The sequence below is a fragment of the Mustela lutreola genome, chromosome 1, assembly GCF_030435805.1.
Source record: "Mustela lutreola isolate mMusLut2 chromosome 1, mMusLut2.pri, whole genome shotgun sequence".
Taxonomy (NCBI): Eukaryota; Metazoa; Chordata; class Mammalia; order Carnivora; family Mustelidae; genus Mustela; species Mustela lutreola.
The window spans coordinates 218016399-218036110 of NC_081290.1; the positions used below are offsets into that span (position 1 = coordinate 218016399).

At 40.2% G+C, this 19712-nt stretch overlaps 1 long non-coding RNA gene across 1 annotated transcript; it reads right to left on the reverse strand.

Moving 5' to 3' along the window:
* Window positions 1-8284: 8284 nt before the first annotated feature.
* LOC131839479 (uncharacterized) lies at window positions 8285-19629 on the reverse strand. Its single transcript, XR_009356960.1, has 3 exons — window positions 19375-19629; window positions 12913-13043; window positions 8285-8674 (listed from the first exon to the last, which is right to left on the reverse strand). It is a non-coding gene; the product is annotated as an uncharacterized LOC131839479 (long non-coding RNA).
* Between the last annotated feature and the right edge of the window lie 83 nt (window positions 19630-19712).

A 19712-nucleotide genomic window follows, 5' to 3' on the forward strand; every position in this document is an offset into this window, starting at 1 on the left:
CAAAATACATTAGAAGCCATTTTCCTGTTGGCTTCTCTGGTTATTAAGGTTTCCAGGCAGTCCCTGGAGACCTAATCCACCTCACTGATATTTCCACCAAAAATGCTTGCTGTCAAGGAAACTAATAGCCAAACTTCTGTCATGGCCCAAAGAGATCATCTCCCAAATGAGAATTTGGTAAAATTGACAAAAGACATTGAAAAAGAGGCCCCAGGGTGGGAGAAACAATATTGGCAATCTAGTAACTGTTGCCTCAATAAAAAGAGAACTTGGGTTTGGGCCAAATAACAGTCCAGACCTCTTAGAAATCCTAAAATTCCCACTACTTACCACTGTACATACATTAAACCATTTTTCTACTGAAAAATGATCATGCTTATGAACCAGTATTGGTGGAGAAATTTGAGAAGGCCACAGAAAGTGCCTATCTTGCTTGTCCCACTTAATCAGGATATAATCCGGGAACCACTTGTGAACATTTAAAATTAAACAATGGATCATTTTAGGTTTTGTAAATGTATTTCATATACCTTTCCCAATATCATGGATTGGTTCCAAACAGTTCTTATCAGATAACAATACTATTTTATTTTGCTTTGTATTTTATATTTTATTTATTTATTTAGATAGTGAGCATCAGGAAGGGCAGAGGGTGAGAGAGAGAGAATTTCAAGCAAACTCTCATAGAGCCTGACACAGGGCTTAATCTCACAATACTGAGATAATGACCTGAACCGAAATCAAGAGTCTGATGCTTAACTGAGCCACCCAGACACCTCTGAGATGGCAAAGTTGTTTTAAAAAGATTCTTTGAAGTTTTGCTGTTTTGCAGCAAGCTTCATCAGCTACTGCTTCATGGTTTTTTTTTTTTAATTTTTTATTTTTTATAAACATATATTTTTATCCCCAGGGTACAGGTCTGTGAATCACCAGGTTTACACACTTCACAGCACTCACCAAAGCACATACCCTCCCCACTGTCCATAATCCCACCCCCTTCTCCCAAACCCCCTCCCCCCAGCAACCCTCAGTTTGTTTTGTGAGATTAAGAGTCACTTATGGTTTGTCTCCCTCCCAATCCCATCTTGTTTCATTGATTCTTCTCCTACCCACTTAAGCCCCCATGTTGCATCACCACTTCCTCATATCAGGGAGATCATATGATAGTTGTCTTTATCTGCTTGACTTATTTCACTAAGCATGATACGCTCTAGTTCCATCCATGTTGTCACAAATGGCAAGATTTCATTTCTTTTGATGGCTGCATAGTATTCCATTGTGTATATATACCACATCTTCTTGATCCATTCATCTGTTGATGGACATCTAGGTTCTTTCCATAGTTTGGCTATTGTGGACATTGCTGCTATAAACATTCGGGTGCACGTGCCCCTTTGGATCACTACGTTTGTATCTTTAGGGTAAATACCCAATAGTGCAATTGCTGGGTCATAGGGCAGTTCTATTTTCAACATTTTGAGGAACCTCCATGCTGTTTTCCAGAGTGGCTGCACCAGCTTGCATTCCCACCAACAGTGGAGGAGGGTTCCCCTTTCTCCGCATCCTCGCCAGCATCTGTCATTTCCTGACTTGTTGATTTTAGCCATTCTGACTGGTGTGAGGTGATATCGCATTGTGGTTTTGATTTGTATTTCCCTGATGCCGAGTGATATGGAGCACTTTTTCATGTATCTGTTGGCCATCTGGATGTCTTCTTTGCAGAAATGTCTGTTCATGTCCTCTGCCCATTTCTTGATTGGATTATTTGTTCTTTGGGTGTTGAGTTTGCTAAGTTCTTTATAGATTCTGGACACTAGTCCTTTATCTGATATGTCGTTTGCAAATATCTTCTCCCATTCTGTCAGTTGTCTTTTGAATTTGTTAACTGTTTTCTTTGCTGTGCAAAAGCTTTTGATCTTGATGAAATCCCAATAGTTCATTTTTGCCCTTGCTTCCCTTGCCTTTGGCGTTGTTCCTAGGAAGATGTTGCTGTGGCTGAGGTCGAAGAGGTTGCTGCCTGTGTTCTCCTCAAGGATTTTGATGGATTCCTTTCTCACATTGAGGTCCTTCATCCATTTTGAGTATATTTTTGTGTGTGGTGTAAGGAAATGGTCCAATTTCATTTTTCTGCATGTGGCTGTCCAATTTTCCCAGCACCATTTATTGAAGAGGCTGTCTTCTTTCCATTGGACATTCTTATCTGCTTTGTCGAAGATGAGTTGACTGTAGAGTTGAGGGTCTATTTCTGGGCTTTCTATTCTGTTCCATTGATCTATGTGTCTGTTTTTGTGCCAGTACCATGCTGTCTTGATGATGACAGCTTTGTAATAGAGCTTGAAGTCCGGAATTGTGATGCCACCAACGTTGACTTTCTTTTTCAATATCCCTTTGGCTATTCGAGGTCTTTTCTGGTTCCATATAAATTTTAGAATTATTTGTTCCATTTCTTTGAAAAAGATGGATGGTACTTTGATAGGAATTGCATTAAATGTGTAGATTGCTTTAGGTAGCATAGACATTTTCACAATATTTATTCTTCCAATACAGGAGCATGGAACATTTTTCCATTTCTTTGTGTCTTCCTCAATTTCTTTCATGAGTACTTTATAGTTTTCTGAGTATAGATTCTGTGCCTCTTTGGTTAGGTTTATTCCTAGGTATCTTATGGTTTGGGGTGCAATTGTAAATGGGATTGACTCCTTAATTTCTCTTTCTTCTGTCTTGCTGTTGGTGTAGAGAAATGCAACTGATTTCTGTGCATTGATTTTATATCCTGACACTTTACTGAATTCCTGTACAAGATCTAGCAGTTTTGGAGTGCAGTCTTTTGGGTTTTCCACATATAGTATCATATCATCTGCAAAGAGTGATAATGTGACTTCTTCTTTGCCGATTTGGATGCCTTTAATTTCCTTTTGTTGTCTGATTGCTGAGGCTAGGACCTCTAGTACTATGTTGAATAGCAGTGGTGATAATGGACATCCCTGCCATGTTCCTGACCTTAGCAGAAAAGCTTTCAGTTTTTCTCCATTGAGAATGAGATTTGCGGTGGGTTTTTCATAGATGGGTTTGATGATATTGAGGTATGTGCCCTCTATCCCTGCACTTTGAAGAGTTTTGATCAGGAAGGGATGCTGTACTTTGTCAAATGCTTTTTCAGCATCTATTGAGAGTATCATATGGTTCTTGTTCTTTCTTTTATTGATGTGTTGTATCACATTGACTGATTTGCGGATGTTGAACCAACCTTGCAGCACTGGAATAAATCCCACTTGGTCGTGGTGAATAATCCTTTTAATGTACTGTTGAATCCTATTGGCTAGTATTTTGGTGAGTATTTTCGTATCTGTGTTCATCGAGGATATTGGTCTATAGCTCTCTTTTTTGATGTGATCCTTGTCTGGTTTTGGGATCAAGGTGATGCTGGCCTCATAAAATGAGTTTGGAAGTTTTCCTTCTATTTCTATTTTTTGGAACAGTTTCAGGAGAATAGGAATTAGTTCTTCTTTAAATGTTTGGTAGAATTCCCCTGGGAAGCCGTCTGCCCTGGGCTTTTGTTTGTTTGGAAGTTTTTAATGACTGTTTCAATCTCCTTACTGGTTATGGGTCTGTTCAGGCTTTCTACTTCTTCCTGGTTCAGTTGTGGTAGTTTATATGTTTCTAGGAATGCATCCATTTCTTCCAGATTGTCAAATTTGTTGGCGTCGAGTTGCTCATAGTATGTTCTTATAATAGTTTGTATTTCTTTGGTGTTAGTTGTGATCTCTCCTCTTTCATTCATGATTTTATTTATTTGGGTCCTTTCTCTTTTCTTTTTGATAAGTCGGGCCAGGGGTTTATCAATTTTATTAATTCTTTCAAGAACCAGCTCCTAGTTTCGTTGATTTGCTCTATTGTCTTTTTGGTTTCTATTTCATTGATTTCTGCTCTGATCTTTATGATTTCTCTTCTCCTTCTTGGCTTAGGGTTTCTTTCTTGTTCTTTCTCCAGCTCCTTTAGGTGTAGGGTTAGGTTGTGTACCTGAGACCTTTCTTGTTTCTTGAGAAAGGCTTGTACCGCTATATATTTTCCTCTCAGGACTGCCTTTGTTGTGTCCCACAGATTTTGAACCGTTGTATTTTCATTGTCATTTGTTTCCATGATTTTTTTCAATTCTTCTTTAATTTCCCAGTTGACCCATTCATTCTTTAGAAGGATGCTGTTTAGTCTCCATTTATTTGGGTTCTTTTCAAACTTCCTTTTGTGGTTGAGTTCTAGCTTTAGAGCATTGTGGTCTGAAAATATGCAGGGAATGATCCCAATCTTTTGATACCAATTGAGTCCTGATTTAGGACCGAGGATGTGATCTATTCTGGAGAATGTTCCATGTGCACTAGAGAAGAATGTGTATTCTGTTGCTTTGGGATGAAATGTTCTGAATATATCTGTGATGTCCATCTGGTCCAGTGTGTCGTTTAAGGCCTTTATTTCCTTGCTGATCTTTTGCTTGGATGATCTGTCCATTTCAGTGAGGGGAGTGTTAAAGTCCCCTACTATTATTGTATTATTATTGATGTGTTTCTTTGATTTTGTTAGTTATTGGTTTATATAGTTGGCTGCTCCCAGGTTGGGGGCATAGATATTTAAAATTGTTAAATCTTCTTGTTGGACAGACCCTTTGAGTATGATATAGTGTCCTTCCTCATCTCTTATTATAGTCTTTGGCTTAAAATCTAATTGATCTGATATAAGGATTGCCACTCTTGCTTTCTTCTGATGTCCATTAGCATGGTAAATTCTTTTCCATCGCCTCACTTTAAATCTGGAGGTGTCTTCGGGTTTAAAATGAGTTTCTTGTAGGCAACATATAGATGGGTTTTGTTTTTTTACCATAAGGCGAGAAAAAAAAACAAAAAATGAAAAAAAAAATCAGATTAACTGCAAGACTAAAAAAAATCACAGGGAAAAATCCATGAATCCCGTGCTTTGCTTTCTCCTCCTCTATAATTCTGCTGCTCTCCTTGGTATTGAAACCGCACTCCTTGGTAGGTGAACTTGGTCTCGTCTGGATTTCTTGTTGATCTTCTGGGGCAGGGGCCTGTTGTAGTGATTCTCAAGTGTCTTTGCCCCAGGTGGAATTGCACCGCCCTTAACAGGGGCGGGGGGTGAGTAATCCGCTCGGGTTTGCTTTCAGGAGCTTTTGTTCCCTGAGTGCTTTCCGTAGAGTTCCGGAGGACGGGAATATAAATGGCGGCCTCCTGGTCTCCGGCCCGGAGGAGCCGAGAGCCCAGGGCCCCACTCCTCAGTGCGCCCTCAGAGAACAGCGCCCAGTTACTCCTGTCTGCCTGACCTCCGGCCGTGCTCCGAGCTCACCGAGCCTGCGACCGGTTCAAGGTAACCCCGAGCTGTGAGCTTACTGTCGGCTCTGTCTCTGTAGCCAGCTTTCCCGTTCCAATACCTTCACGCTCTGCGACACTCAGACACCCCTGATCCTTCTGTGACCCTGCAGGACCTGAGGCCACGCTGACCCCGCGTGGGCTTCGCCCCAGTTTAGCCTCTGGAGCAATGTCCCTCAGCGGAACAGACTTTTAAAAGTCCTGATTTTGTGCGCCGTTGCTCTGCCGCTTGCCGGGAGCCGGCCCCTCCCCCCGGGGTCTATCTTCTCGTCGCTTTGGATTCACTTCTCCGCCAGTCCTACCTTTCAGAAAGTGGTTGTTTTTCTGTTTCCAGAATTGCTGTTCTTCTTCTCTTCGATCTGCCGATGGATTTTCAGGTGTTTGCAATCTTTAGATAAGCTATCTAGCTGATCTCCGGCCAGCTGAAGTAGTCTCAGCCTGCTACTTCTCCGCCATCTTGACTCCTCGATCCTGCTTCATGTTTATACCTGTGCTGTACCTTCCCAAATGCAGTCCGTTAATTCTTTCTGTGTGCTCTTGCTGTATCCACTCATCTGCTTTCATGGTTGCTTTAAGCAGAGACTTCTAGACACAGAGACCCCAGGTTTGCCTTCATAAGGAGATCCTTTCTCCCCTAAGTTGGAATAAGTGCCAATAAATATATGAGCTGGCTACTTTTAGACCTAGAGTCTGGTTGAGAACTATCATACAATTTGGAATTGTTATGTTACTTTATCTGTTTTGTATAATGATTTTAAGTTTTGTATTTTGTTGACTGTTGAACTTAAAAAAAAAAAAAAAGTACCCAATGAGGTGAGGTTGGCTCAAGGCTTCAAGATGATCTCCAACACTTACAACTTTGAGAAGATGTAGACTTTAGACTAGAATACCTCAGAGTTTCTCCCTTGTAACCTTTCTGGTTACTCAAATATGATCTTAACTGGCTTCTAATTACTAAATACTTCTTTCTAACAGAGGATATGAGAACCAGAAAAGGTCCTTCATTGAACTGAGGGGCAAAATCACTAAATATAAAGAATCCAACTATTAATCAGCAATACTTTTAAAAGAAAGATCTTGATCAAAATAGGGAAATGTGAAAATTAATTAAGGGAAACCTCATCAAAATGGAGCAGGGTGGTTTGGCAGGGGAGCTCTTATGCCCTACCACTCTTCATCAATGGCAAATCCAACAGGAAGACAGGGACCTTGCTCATGGGTACTACTTTACTATCCCAGCAGGAAGAAGAAAGTCTTACTTCTTCTCTAGGCAACAGCTCAGCCAATAAAAGAAGGCCACAGTTTAGCCAAAGAGAAGCCACTATACTTTTATCCCAGTGGACCTTTTATTTATAACAACTTTCCCAACTTTCTGCTTTTCTCTATAAAAGAGCATATCTCTTCTCTGTTCTGCAGACTTGCCTGTGGTTTTTGCCATAGCTTGCTGGTCTTAGATCTTAGTTCTCTGTTATTCCCAAAATAAACACTTATTTTGCTGGTAAAATAAGAGTTTATTTTGATGTTTAACTAAAGCAAACAAAAATCTTGCCTGGAACAATCTTTTCCTTTTGCTAATAATTTTCTTGCCCCATCCTCCTTTATAAAAACCTCCTTTTTTGTACAACTTCTCAGAGCTTCCTTCTACTGGCTAGATGTGATGCTACCCAATTTGTATACCATTTAATAAAGCCAAGTAGATCCTCAAGTTGAAAAAGAAAGAAAAAGGAAACACAAAGAATATTGTGGTAGATGAATAAATACAAAGTTAATTCTTTTGAAATAATACTCAAGGTTTCCTGGGTAGCTCGGTTAAGCATCTGACTCTTGATTTAGGCTCAGGTCATGATCTCGGGGTCATGAAATAAAGCCCCAAGTTGGGCTCTGTGATGGGCATGGAGCCTACTTAAGATTCTCTCTCTCCCTCTCCTTCTGCACCCCACCCCACTCTCTCTTTCTCTAAATAAAAAATTTTTAAATGAGATAAAATAATACTCAAAGAGAAAGAGAGAAATCAGGAAACAGACTCAACTAAAGAGAACATACTGATGGTTACCAGAAGGGGGTTGGATAGTAGAAATAGGTATTGGTGATTAACAAGTGCACTTGTTCTCATGAGCACAGGGTGATGTATGGAATTGTTGAATCATGATATTGAGCACCTGAAACTAATATAACACTATATGTTAACTAACTGGAATTAAAATAAAAACCTAAAAAATAAAATAATATCCATTGAATGTTCCATTAAGAAAACAAACAAACAAGTAAACCAAAGGTGATGGGTTGCAAAACATACAATTTTGAAGGTGGCAAAAAATGTTAAAACAAATAAAGTGCTCTTAAAATTCATTATGGAGGAGGGAAAATGCCCGAGAAAGCTGAAAATATGAAAACGAAGAATAAGGATCAAACTTGTTTTAAAGTCAATCGGTAAGACAAAATGAAACAAAGCATTCTATTGTTTATGGGAATTGACCATACTAAAATTCCGTGTTTAAATTTAGAGGGAATAAGATTTAATAAAGCGTTGGTACCGTTGCCTGAATGAAAAGACAACTGAACTCCTATATCACACAATATACAAAAACACACCTTAGGTGTGTTTCAGAAATACACAGTTAAAATTAAATAATAATTACTTTAAGTACTTAAACCAATTTAAAACAGCTTAAAATATTTACATTTAAAACAATTTAAAAGATTTATAACTCTGGGGGGAGAGGAGGTTTGCAAGGAGCAGGCCAGGCCCCGGAGGGGGGATGATTCTCTGACGTTGCTGGTGTCACTGAATGAACTTGAGTTTGCTCCTTGGTGAGTCACAGAAACTATGGTAGGTGGGACTGTCACACAAAGCAAAGGTTATCTGTAGCAGGTAAGGAGATCACAAGGAATAACTTCAAAAGCCAAGATTCCCTGTGAATGGGTTCCTTTTATTTAGGAGTAGGATGGATATTTAGAACAGGAAGCCTGGTCATCACATACAGAGGCAGACATCAGTGGTGCAAGCATCTTAAGGAAACATGCCTGTACCTGAATTGTATATTATGTAAATGAGGCTTGTGCTCCTCCTGGGTAGAGATTTTAGGATTATAATGAGATAAAGGTAAGTGCTGGGCACTCCATGAGTCACTCCAGGGACCTGCAGAGCACGTGTGAGTTGGGGGTTGAGCACAAACTGCCCCGGGTGATCGGGGCCTCCAGAGCTCTTCCTCAGAGTAGTCATGATTGCTTGCGGGGTGGTCCTGCTGGTTTCCATCAGGGGATGGCTCACAGGTCTTTTGCTTGAGTTAAGAAATAAGCTACAAAGAAGAGATTAAGGGAAAATGTGACAGGATCAGTGGGTACAAACAGACGGGCAGTAAAGGTCAGGTCTTGGAGTCTAACTGGCGACACTGGGAGAAGTCCTATATGCTAGGGCTCTCCTGGATACTCAGTGCTGCAGTATCTATTTGACCCAGCAATGAGTTGCTGTCACTTTTGTACAGAAATAAAAGCAGCTAAAGAAAAAAAAAGAAAGAAAAGGAAAAGAAGGAAAGAACGAAGAAAGTAAGGCAGCTATAGGAAGGATTTATGTTCAAAAATTCTTACTGCAGCATATTTTGCAATGGTAAAAAGGTAATAATGCTAAAATACCTAGAAAAAACCCAACAGCCCATTAAATAACAGTTACATTGGTTTGTTATATGCCTTAGGTACCATGCCTCCATTTTTCTTAAACAAACTCAATTTCTTGAAGTGGAGAGATTTCTGTAGTTCAGTTTTAGGAATGAAAAACATTTTTTGAGAGCAGGCATGCACACGTGCAAGCAGGTAGGGGACGGGGAGGAGAGAGACTCTTAAGCAGTCTCCATACCCAGACCAGAGACCAACTCAGGCCTCAAGAATAAAAGATTTTTATTAAAAAATGAAATCGGATGGAGGAGAAATATATCCAGTCTGCTTCTGTGTCATAAAAATAAACTGCAAAATCCATACTCACCTAGCACTTCTATAGTGCTTATTCTGTGACAGCATTATTAAAAGCATTTCACATTTTCACTCATTCAAAACTTCACTACAACCGTGTGATGTAGATACTACTATGATCTCAATTTTATTAAGGTAAAAACTGAGTCAGAAAAGGTAGCTTCCCGAAAGTCACACAAGATAGTAAAAGGTGGTGCCAGGATTCAAACCATGGCATTCAGGATCTAGAATCTGTGGCTTTATAATCATGGGCTCTGCTTCTTATGCAGGTTTGTAAATGGCTGGTAAGTTTAGTAAAAGATCTGGGAGCAGGCTCACCAGGAAGTAAACACAGATTACCTTGCCCGGCAGGGTGAGGACAAGAAGGAAAAGGAAAAGGGGTAGAAGTGGGGAAGAAACTTTGTAGCACAATAGCAAAATGTACTTGGTGTAATTTTAAACAAAATTTATTGAATTTTCTATTTCATTACATAATATGATAAATATGGTTAAATATAAGAAACAAAAATCAGCAGTAGCAACTGAAGGAGAACAAATTATACCTCCCCAAAAATATGCCTCTTTGGCCTATCGATTATTTCAAGCTGGCCATTTTTAAGAAACAGCAGATAAAGGTAAAGTTCTGAAAACCCAGTGGAAGTTAGAAGAGAAGTTAACAAGGGAAATCTCCATTTGCACCAGGAAGATGGGGATGACTCTAAATCTCTAGAAACTGTTATAAATGGAGATGGCAGGGACTTAAATCTCCATTACAATCTTACTCGTGTTTACTGTGCTTTTCCTGGTAACCTCCTATCACTGACTTCCCATCGTGAATATCTTTTGTCTTTAGCTGAAGATGGTATTTAAGGTGATGGCTTTGGCCATTTTGGAGAGGTACTCAGTTTTCCTGGTGTTATCAGACTCAAACTTGTCTATGCATCCAATGGGCAGTAAGCTGATGTCTGAAACACCTGTTTCAAAGCAAAGAAAGCTTTATTATCAGAAGGACAGCCCAATGAGAAGGCAGGGGCTTCTTGTCCTGTTGAGGACAGGTCTTGTCCTGTTGAGCCTAGGGACAGCTTATAAATTTGCAAAGGAAGTGAATACAGGAGAAGAGGGTGAAGGGCTTCTTGAAAACTTTAGGAGAATGGGGGGCTTGAAACAATCTGGAGGTATGCATTCTTTCGGACAGTGAGGTGCCTTTTGGGAACTGGTACATCAGGTATGTCCATTAATTTCCAAAAGAAATGTTACTGCCGGGTTCCTATTAAGTTTCTACAATCAGTGGGTAAACACGGGGTAGGAGTGAATAAGGCAAATTTAACGATAAGAGGTGTGTAAAGTATAATTAAGTAGGGAACCAAACAAATGTGGAGCTAAGTTAATAATGCAACTAATAGAACTATAATTCTGCTTATGCATTCATTACAGGCCCAGGAATCAGGTGTCCAGTCTCATGGGGTCTCTCCTATGTGAACAGTAGGCACACATGTTAGGAAACTTTTGTTTCTCTTTCTCCTGTCAATCTGTGTTATATCAATTTAATTATTAAACTATCCAAAGAACCTAGAAAGGAAGGACAGAGAAGTTTTCTGCCCCTACAGAACAAATAGAAATGATGATAAATTTGAGGTCATTTTTCCTCAGAGTTAGTTGTTACCTTAATTGTACCCACACTAAAGTTATTTATATATTTAATTATATATATATATATATATATATATATATATATATTTATTTAAATTCTAAGGGTACTAAATGTTTAAAAGGAGGAATGCATAAATCAGTTTGATTATGTCAACTTAAATAATAAAAAGTCATGATAAATAATGTCAATTTATTTTCGACTTACTAAAATGAAATACTTTAAATGTTCTCATATCATCACTTGAGTAAGTTATCTGATTCTTAGAAAAGGGATGTCTTTCTCTATTTGGAGTAATGGACAGTCTTCACCTTGAAACCTGTCATCCTGGACAGTCTGGACCTTGAAACCTGAATAATGCTCTTCATGCAAAAGCTATACAGTTTTGCTATTTTAGAATTCACCTTGGTTGATTTCATGTTTCCTTGTCATTGATAACATATACAAAAAAGGGAATTCAAATCAAAATATGAAACTTTGAAATAAAATGCTGAGACATGGGTTAGCATTCCTATTGCCCAGCATGTGTTCGTAACTTCACTTCAGAAGAGCAAACCAAACAGTTGTGGAGCCGTGCAGGGTCAACTTCCAAACTAACGCACACAAGTATATTAACTTAAATAGAAGGCACTGTACTTGCAACTCCCAGTTTACTGCAGTGGACTTTGTGTTTCCAACAACCTCTCTAACTTCCCCCTTTCCTCTATAAAAAAGCGTTTATCTCCTTTGCACTGCTGCCCTGCCTATGCTTCTGCCACAGCTTGCTTGCCTGGATTGCAGTTCTCTGCTATTCCCGAATAAGCCTGTCTTTGCTGGTAAAACACTGGCAGTTTTATTTTTTTTAAGTTCAGAGCACCTACCACATGTTGGAAATACCATGGCGAACAAGACAGAGAAGTCCCACGCCTCATGGAGCTTATGTTTGAGGAGGGGAGAAGCATAATAAACAAGAATATTCAATAATTACAGGCAGTTTTTAGCAATTTTAGGTGTTACCTAGAAATAAATGTAGTAATAAAACTGAAGAGCTGGAGAAGGCAGCTTCAGGTAGCAGGGGTAAAGGAGGCCTTCCTGAGAAGGCGAAATACTTATCAGTGACAATGTCATCAATGGTGAGAATGAGCCGTCATGTGAGGAGGTAAGTTATTTCAGGCAGAGAGGATAGCAGAGTACAAAGGTAAGGAAGAGAGAAGAAAGCTAGAGCGTCTGAGGATCAAACAGAGGGTGACAGTTCCCAGTACAGTGAGCAACTGGAAGAACAAAGAGATAGGGGACAGTTCATGCAGATCTTTCCTATAGAATTTTATTCAAAGGTGATAGAAAGGTAACCTATTAGGAAGTATTCAGCTTTCCAATATTTGGAGTAACATGATATGATTCACATTTATTAAAAAACCAGTGCAGAGGGTAGGCTCTGTGTGATATACTGGCTGATCAGAAGGAAGGTGTGTGAAAAGGAAGCGTCAAAGATGTCCCTTAGGTTCCTGGCTTGTACACTACATTCAAGAAAAAAGTGGATGAAATTAGAAGCTAACCATGGTTGTTCAGCAAGAAAGGATGGCATATGGGACCAGAGTGATGTTGGTGGAAAGGGAACAAAGTGGACACATCCATAATTGGCTCTTACTCTGTGTGACCTACAGGATTAGTCTGGTCTATCAGTAAAAATAATGCTTCTTAAAAATTTCATTTCTGGGCACCTGGGTGGCTCAGTGGTTTAAAGCCTCTGCTTTCCGCTCAGGTCATGATCCCAGGGTCCTGGGATCAAGGCCCACAAGGCTTCCATGTCTCTCTGCCTGCCTCTCTGCCTACTTGTGATCTCTGTCTGTCAAATAAATAAAATCTTTAAAAAAAAAATTTCATTTCCCAAACTTGTGTTATTTCACAGAAGGAATAGTGAAGTGAGAATAGGGTCAAATGGTAGAGACTTTCTCCATAACTTACAGTTCCATAGCTGCCTCAACATATACATCTTCTGTTTGGTTCACTTGTAGAACCTTTCTTTCTTTTAATTTTATATCTGATGGCATCAATAAGTAGACCATGCTTCTCTTCTGAAATCACACTCCAGCAATCTAACAGAAAGCAGAAAAGTGTTCGGTTGGTTATCAGACCTATCTATACCCACGAGCAGCGTGACTACAGAAAAGTGACTTCTGTTTCCTAAACCCCATTTTCCTTATCAGTAGAGTGGGAGTAATGAGATATGTAAGATTGCTATCAAATTTACATAACATGTGACTGTACTATGCAAGTTATGATAAGCTATTCAAATAGAAACACAAAGTGTTTTATTCAAATAACAGAGCACAATAATTCTCTAACTTCATCAGCTCATATTCCATCAAATGCAAGGATGTTCTCCTCCAATTTTTACATCTTAACTGAGTAAACTTAGAATATTACCACCCCTCTTATAAAAAAATGACACAAGTAACCCCCAATCATTAGGGAACATGGCTTAAGCAGTTTCTCCGTTCTTGCAGTTGTGTTTGTGGTTGGAAAACCACACATCCTGCCCATCTCTATCCACCTCACGACCAAGGCCATGCATGTTTGAGAGCATCTCAGAGTATGCAGTTATTCTAGTGAAGAAGTTCTCAGCACATGCTCCAAGAACTTGTGGGAATCCATGGGACTTCTTCAGGAGTCTGTAAGGTTCTTTTTTTCAACTATACACCTATATGATGGTGGGTGTTCTTCATATTCTCCAACCAGAACAACTTATCCCAACATATGCAACGTGGAAGCAGATAATCCAGCACTTTTCCATTAACCCAGGCGTTCGAATTTGCAAAATGGTAAAACAATGTTACTTTCCTGGGTTTTTTTTTTCATGTTTTTGATAATATAGCTATATATTTTTAGAATTGTGTTACTTTCACTTTATTGTTACTATTCAGTAAGTCAGTACTTTTTACATCCAGTTTCTGCTAGGGTAAATATTGCCGATATAACCCATACACACAAAAGTTCTTTGGAGTCTTCATAATCTTTAAGAATGCAAAGGGGTCCTAAGAACAAAAAGTGGGAGAAACCTTATAGTGCAATCAGCCAACCTGTGCAGCATTCCTAGCAACCCTCTTATTTCAGCAAGGGTAAGCTCTAATTAGCTTGTTTTCATGTACAGAAAGCTAATTACTTGCTTCTTATGTCTTCCTTCCTGCATAGGATCCACCCTTTCTTTCATAAATTTTATGAAGAGGATAAATGAGTGAATATGGGCCAGGCTCTGTCAAAAACTTTGACATACAAAAATAATGGAGTCCTGCTATCAAGGAACGTGGATCCTAGTGGAAAAAGCAGACAGATCATTGAAATGAATCATAAAACACAGGAACATGGGGTAACACAAGAGGGCATTCTGTCATCTGCCCAGGAGATCAGAAGGACAGAAACCATACTCAGAACATGACAGGACATGACAAGACCTTTAAGCTTGTGGGTCAACCCTACTTCCAAACAAAGGTCCCCACTGTAGGTGCCATGGCTCAGCATTGCTCCATGTCTCTTTAAGAGACAGCCTGCATAGAGGGCAGCTGGCCAACAGCCTCCCCCTGTAATGACTTCAGGAACCACCTCAGCTTTCCAGTCAAGGCAGACAACTAAATGCAGCTCAGGTACTAGGGCCTGGCCATGTCTGCCCACGTCAAGCTCATCTCTGCCGTGCTAGCTGGGGATCTCAGAGTTGTATTCCTGAGTCTCTTTCTCCACAACCCTCTTTCCCTCCTTCCTTTCACGGGATGAAATCCAAGGCTTTGCCCTCCTATTCCTCTTTCCTCTCAACTTCCACTTTCATGGGCGTTGGTCCCTAATAAATTCTCTGAGTCTCAGATAATATCCTCCTCATACAATTGTGTGATAATTAAATGACCTAATATATGTGAATTATCTTGGTACAGTATAAAGTCCTACATAAATAAAATGACTAAGATGATTATTATGACTCCCAATGACAGAGATGTACATGCAACCAAGTAACATGCTACAACTATATGTCAAGTTTTTTCTTCTCTATTTCTAAGAGTACTATTTCTCTATTTCTAAGTGTACACGCAACCAAATAACGTGCCACAATGGTATGTCAAGTATTTTCTTCTCTATTTCTCTACTTCTAAGATCTTTCATTATTTTAATATGCATTCCAGAACAGTGGCTTTCAAACTTACACTCAAGGCAGGGAACTTGGAAATCATGACGCTTTTTGCTCTTTACCATGAGATATAGGTACATTCATGTCCATCATAGTACCAGTCATTCAACATATATTTGAGAACTTATTGTGTGCCAGAAATTATTCAGGGTGCTAGGATTACAATAGAGAACAAGATTCGGAGCCTATTTTTAATTAAGAGGGATACGTTTTCTAACAGAAATAAACACAATAATAAATGCAGTCAGATCTTCATAGAGATCTGTATTTATTCATTTTGTCTTCTCAAAACCAGATGAGGCAGATAGGGAACATAATCATGTACATTTTATAGATGAGAAGATCAAGGCACAAAAAGAAGTAAAAATAACTTCCAAGATCAAACATCTGGTGAAAGGCAGAGGCCAGGCTTCCCTCTCAAGCAGTGTGACTTGAGTCCTTGCCAATGTTTAAACCAGTGATTCGCAACAATAGCTGTATCAGCAACTCTGGAAAGGGGATTGTTAAAGCACAGATTGCTGGGACCTACCCGGAATTTTCCTGATTCAGTAGGTTATGAGGTAGGGTCAGGAATTTGCGTTTTTACAAATTCCAAGAAGATGTGGCTGCTGCTGGTCCTATTGGTTCTGGGACCACACTTCGGGAACTACTTCTAAGCAAGGCAGCCTCTCTAGAAACTTACTTGTTATAATAATCTGAGAACCAAATTCTAGTTTGCATAGAATATCAGTTGGGTTATGGGGCACCTGGGTAGCTCAGTTAAGCATCTGCCTTTGGCTTGGTCATGATCCCAGGGTCTTGGGATTGAGCCCTGTGACAGCTCCTTGCTCGGCAGGGAATCTCGCTTCTCCTTCTCCCTCTGCCCCTTCCCCTACTTGTGCTCTCTTTCCCTTTCTCTCCTTCAAAGTCTTTTAAAAAATCAGTTTTGTATCATATCATTTCAATACATGCCAGATTTTCAGGAATGAAACTCCCAGGTAAATCAATAGGAGATTGTACTTTGTTCTGCTGGGACTTGACCAAGTTATCTAGCACTGACACCTGACCAAGATTTATCCAGCATTGACACCTGACCAAGAGCTATCTAGCATTGAGACTTGACCAAGAGTTATCTAGCATCAGCACCTAGGTATGGTAGTTGAATGACCTGATGAATATCTGATGAGATATTTGTGGGGTTTTGTTGTTGTTGGTTTTGTTTTTGTTTTTTGTTTTTTGGCAGGGTGCAGAGGGAGAGACAGAAAGAATCTTACTTAAGCAGGCTCCATACCCAGTGCAGAGCCTGATATGGGGCTCAGTCTCACAACCCTGACATCATGACCTGAGCCAAAATCAAGAGTCTGATACTTAACCGACTAAGCCACCCAGACACCCTAATATTTGTGTTCTAACTCGCTGAAATGATTTCTGTTTTCAGAGAAAAGGTACCCGTCATTTTTATCCTGATTCTGTAATTTTGCATAGAGGCAAAAAAAAGTATCTGAATATCTTATTCTGTTTTCCAGATGCTGAAATATGTCTTTGAATTAGAAATTGAATAAAAATTTGCTATATTTTTCTTTTTTATTAAGTATATAACTGGCTTATATATACATTTCATTTCAGAGTAATAAAGATCTCTATAAAATATTTGTTAAAAATTAAAACTTAGGGCCGCATCAGTTTGAGAATCACCGATTTTCCTCCCTGCTAATGGAGACAGGGCAATATTTTATTTTGAGGGGGAACAGTTTGGGAATTAGTAGATAATTGGAGTAAACTAATTTTTTAAAAGATTTTATTTATTTATTTGACAGAGAGAGAAATCACAAGTAGACAGAGAGCCTGATGCAGGGCTTGATCCCAGGACCCTGAGATCATGACCTGAAGGCAAAGGCTTAACCCACTGAGCTACCCAGGCACCCTGGAGATAAATTAAATTTAAAATCAAGTTACCTGGGGCACCTGAGTGGCTCAGTGGGTTAAGCTGCTGCCTTTGGCTCAGGTCATGATACCAGGATCCTGCGATCAAGCCCGGAGTCGGGCTCTCTGCTCAGCAGGGAGCCTGCTTCCCTCTCTCCCTCTGCCTGCCTCTCTGCCTACCTGTGATCTCTGTCTGTCAAATAAATAAATAAAATCTTTAAAAAAAAAAAAATTAAGTTACCTGAGGCTTATTTTTGAATCTCAGTAACTGGCAATGTGACTTTGAGCAAGTTATGATCCCTGGATCTCCATTTTCCAATATTAAAATGAACCCATTAGACTAAAAGGTCTGCAAAATCCCTTTTCAGTTATCATTCATTGAATAAAGACTATGTAGGGGCACCTGCGTGGCTTAGTTGATTGAGTGCCTGCCTTCAGCTCAGGTCATGATCCCTGGGCCCTGTGATCAAGCGCCATGTCCCTCTCCCTGCTCACTGGGAAGTCTGCTTCTCCTTCTCCCTCTGCCCTTCCCCCTGCTTGTATGCGCTCTCTCAAATTTAAAAAAAATAAAAGACTATTTAAACTTTCTTCATAATTAGGTATACTACTTTGATTACAGCTATCAAAGAAAATTACAACGGGACTGTTGAACTCTTCGACTCTTTGATATTGACAACCTAGTAAAAGTTTTAATGTTTTAACAACAAATAGCTTGCTTTCCCAGGGACTTGGAAAGGCGGTGCTACATCTCTAAGTGTGTTAGCTTAATTACATGATGTCAACTTTGAATCTTAAGTATAGGACTATAAAATCTAAAAGGCCCCAGCCCTGCCTTCGCAGTTTGTGCCTGCATTACAGAATATGTACACTTCTGAGCTTCCAAAGTGACTCCTCTTGCCAAACTGAAATCGGCTTTCAGGCTGAGAAACCGAGGTAAATATCAGGGAGAAGAAAATTTTCCTCTACCCTTCAAAAGTTCTGGCAGGGCTAAGAATTAAATTGACATGGATCAGATTAACAGGAGGAAATTAAATGTGATTTTGTCTGTACGGGAACCCCACATACATGAGCACTTCAAAGCCAGAAAGGTGAAATGAGGTATGTACGCCAGCCTGTGCTAAGGACGGGATCGGGGCCTGGCACCTCAAAGGACAGATGTAGGATTCACACAGCAGTAAGAGCAGGTATTTGATAATTAGATGTTTACCCTACAACACAGATGAGTTTAAAAAAAAAAGTTATCTCTGGTAATAACTCACATTCTGAGAAAGATCCCCATTTAGATTCTTCTAGGTAGTTGAGGGGCAAACATGCTTCTCTTGACCTTGTAGTCTTAATTACCTTCAGCTCAAAACAGTCCACATGCACAAGGGGCACATTTTGAGAAGACTTGCTCTGAGCCCCTTCACTTACGTATTTATTTTAACACTCCAAGAAAGTTTGAGTGTTTTTACATTAGGATCTAGGGAGACAAAGGCGAATCGTGTGTTAAATGTGCATATTTACTTGTAACCAGTGTGATGAGGGCAAAATGCCTGTGCCCTACAGGGCAGGGACACAGAAAAGTTTGTTTTGTTCATCACTTGCCCTTGATGCTGACACAAGGGCTGACACAAGGCCTGACACGCACAATGGGTTTTGTGTGCAAAAGCAGCCCCAACTTCCACCAACAGCCAGGAAAGTCAGAGAAGCTCTCACAGAAAAGGGTGATATTTAAATTAAGCAAAGAGGCACTTGGAAACAGTGCTACCTAATAATTAATTGGCAGTCAGACTGGCTGGCACACTGGAACCTGCTGGTAAGAGCAGCTTTCTCCCACCAGCTTCCTTCCTCACTCTGCCCAAGTTACTTCCTCTCTCTGAGCCTCCTGCTTTTCATCGTTAGAGGAGAAGGGGTTGAGTCACATAATCTGACATCTTTTGGGCATGTGTGTGCTTGTATTTGTGCAAATAGGATAACCTATTTGTTAACCAAATCCTATAAAGTTTGCAGGGGGGAAAACCCCGAATACTCAAAAACTGCAAGTTTGCACTACAAATGAATTCTCTTGTGGGTAATAAATAACATTAACAGGAAACTAGACAAAACCAAGCAAAAAAAAAAAAAAAAAAAAGAAAAAAAAAAGGTTGTGAAAGTTTTGTTGGAAAACGGAAGGAAGACCAGTTCTCAAACAGCTAGGGTGACTGGGGGTAGCGAGTAAAATTTTTCCGAGGAAGGGGAAAAAAACTGAGTTGGTTGAGGACTAAGTGGAGAAGAAAAGCAAGTAAAAGAAAACCCCACTTACTAGATCTCTCCCTATCTGGGAATGTTTCCCGCCTTCCGTCTGTTACCTCCTGCATCCCTAGCCTTACCTTCTTCAGTCTCCCTCCGAGGACCTCTTTGTGATTTTGGTCTCCTCCCGCCCGCACACATTCCTCTTTTTCTCCACGTACCCCTCCCCCCGCCCAGTTACTTTTCAAGAAGCAAAGTCACTGTGGCTCTTAAGTCCTATTTTGAGACGTCCCATGGTCATAGAACGTGTGCCTCGCTTCTCCCAGGGCTCAAGGTCCAGCGGCAGCCAGGTACCGAAGAGTGCGCACTCCGGCGGCCTCACCTGCGGGCGGGACTGCTCCCGAGCGCCCCGCCCCCCGCCCCCGGCGCCCCAGACCCCGCCTCCGCCCTCGCGGGCCGCGGGTTTCCGGCAGCTCTG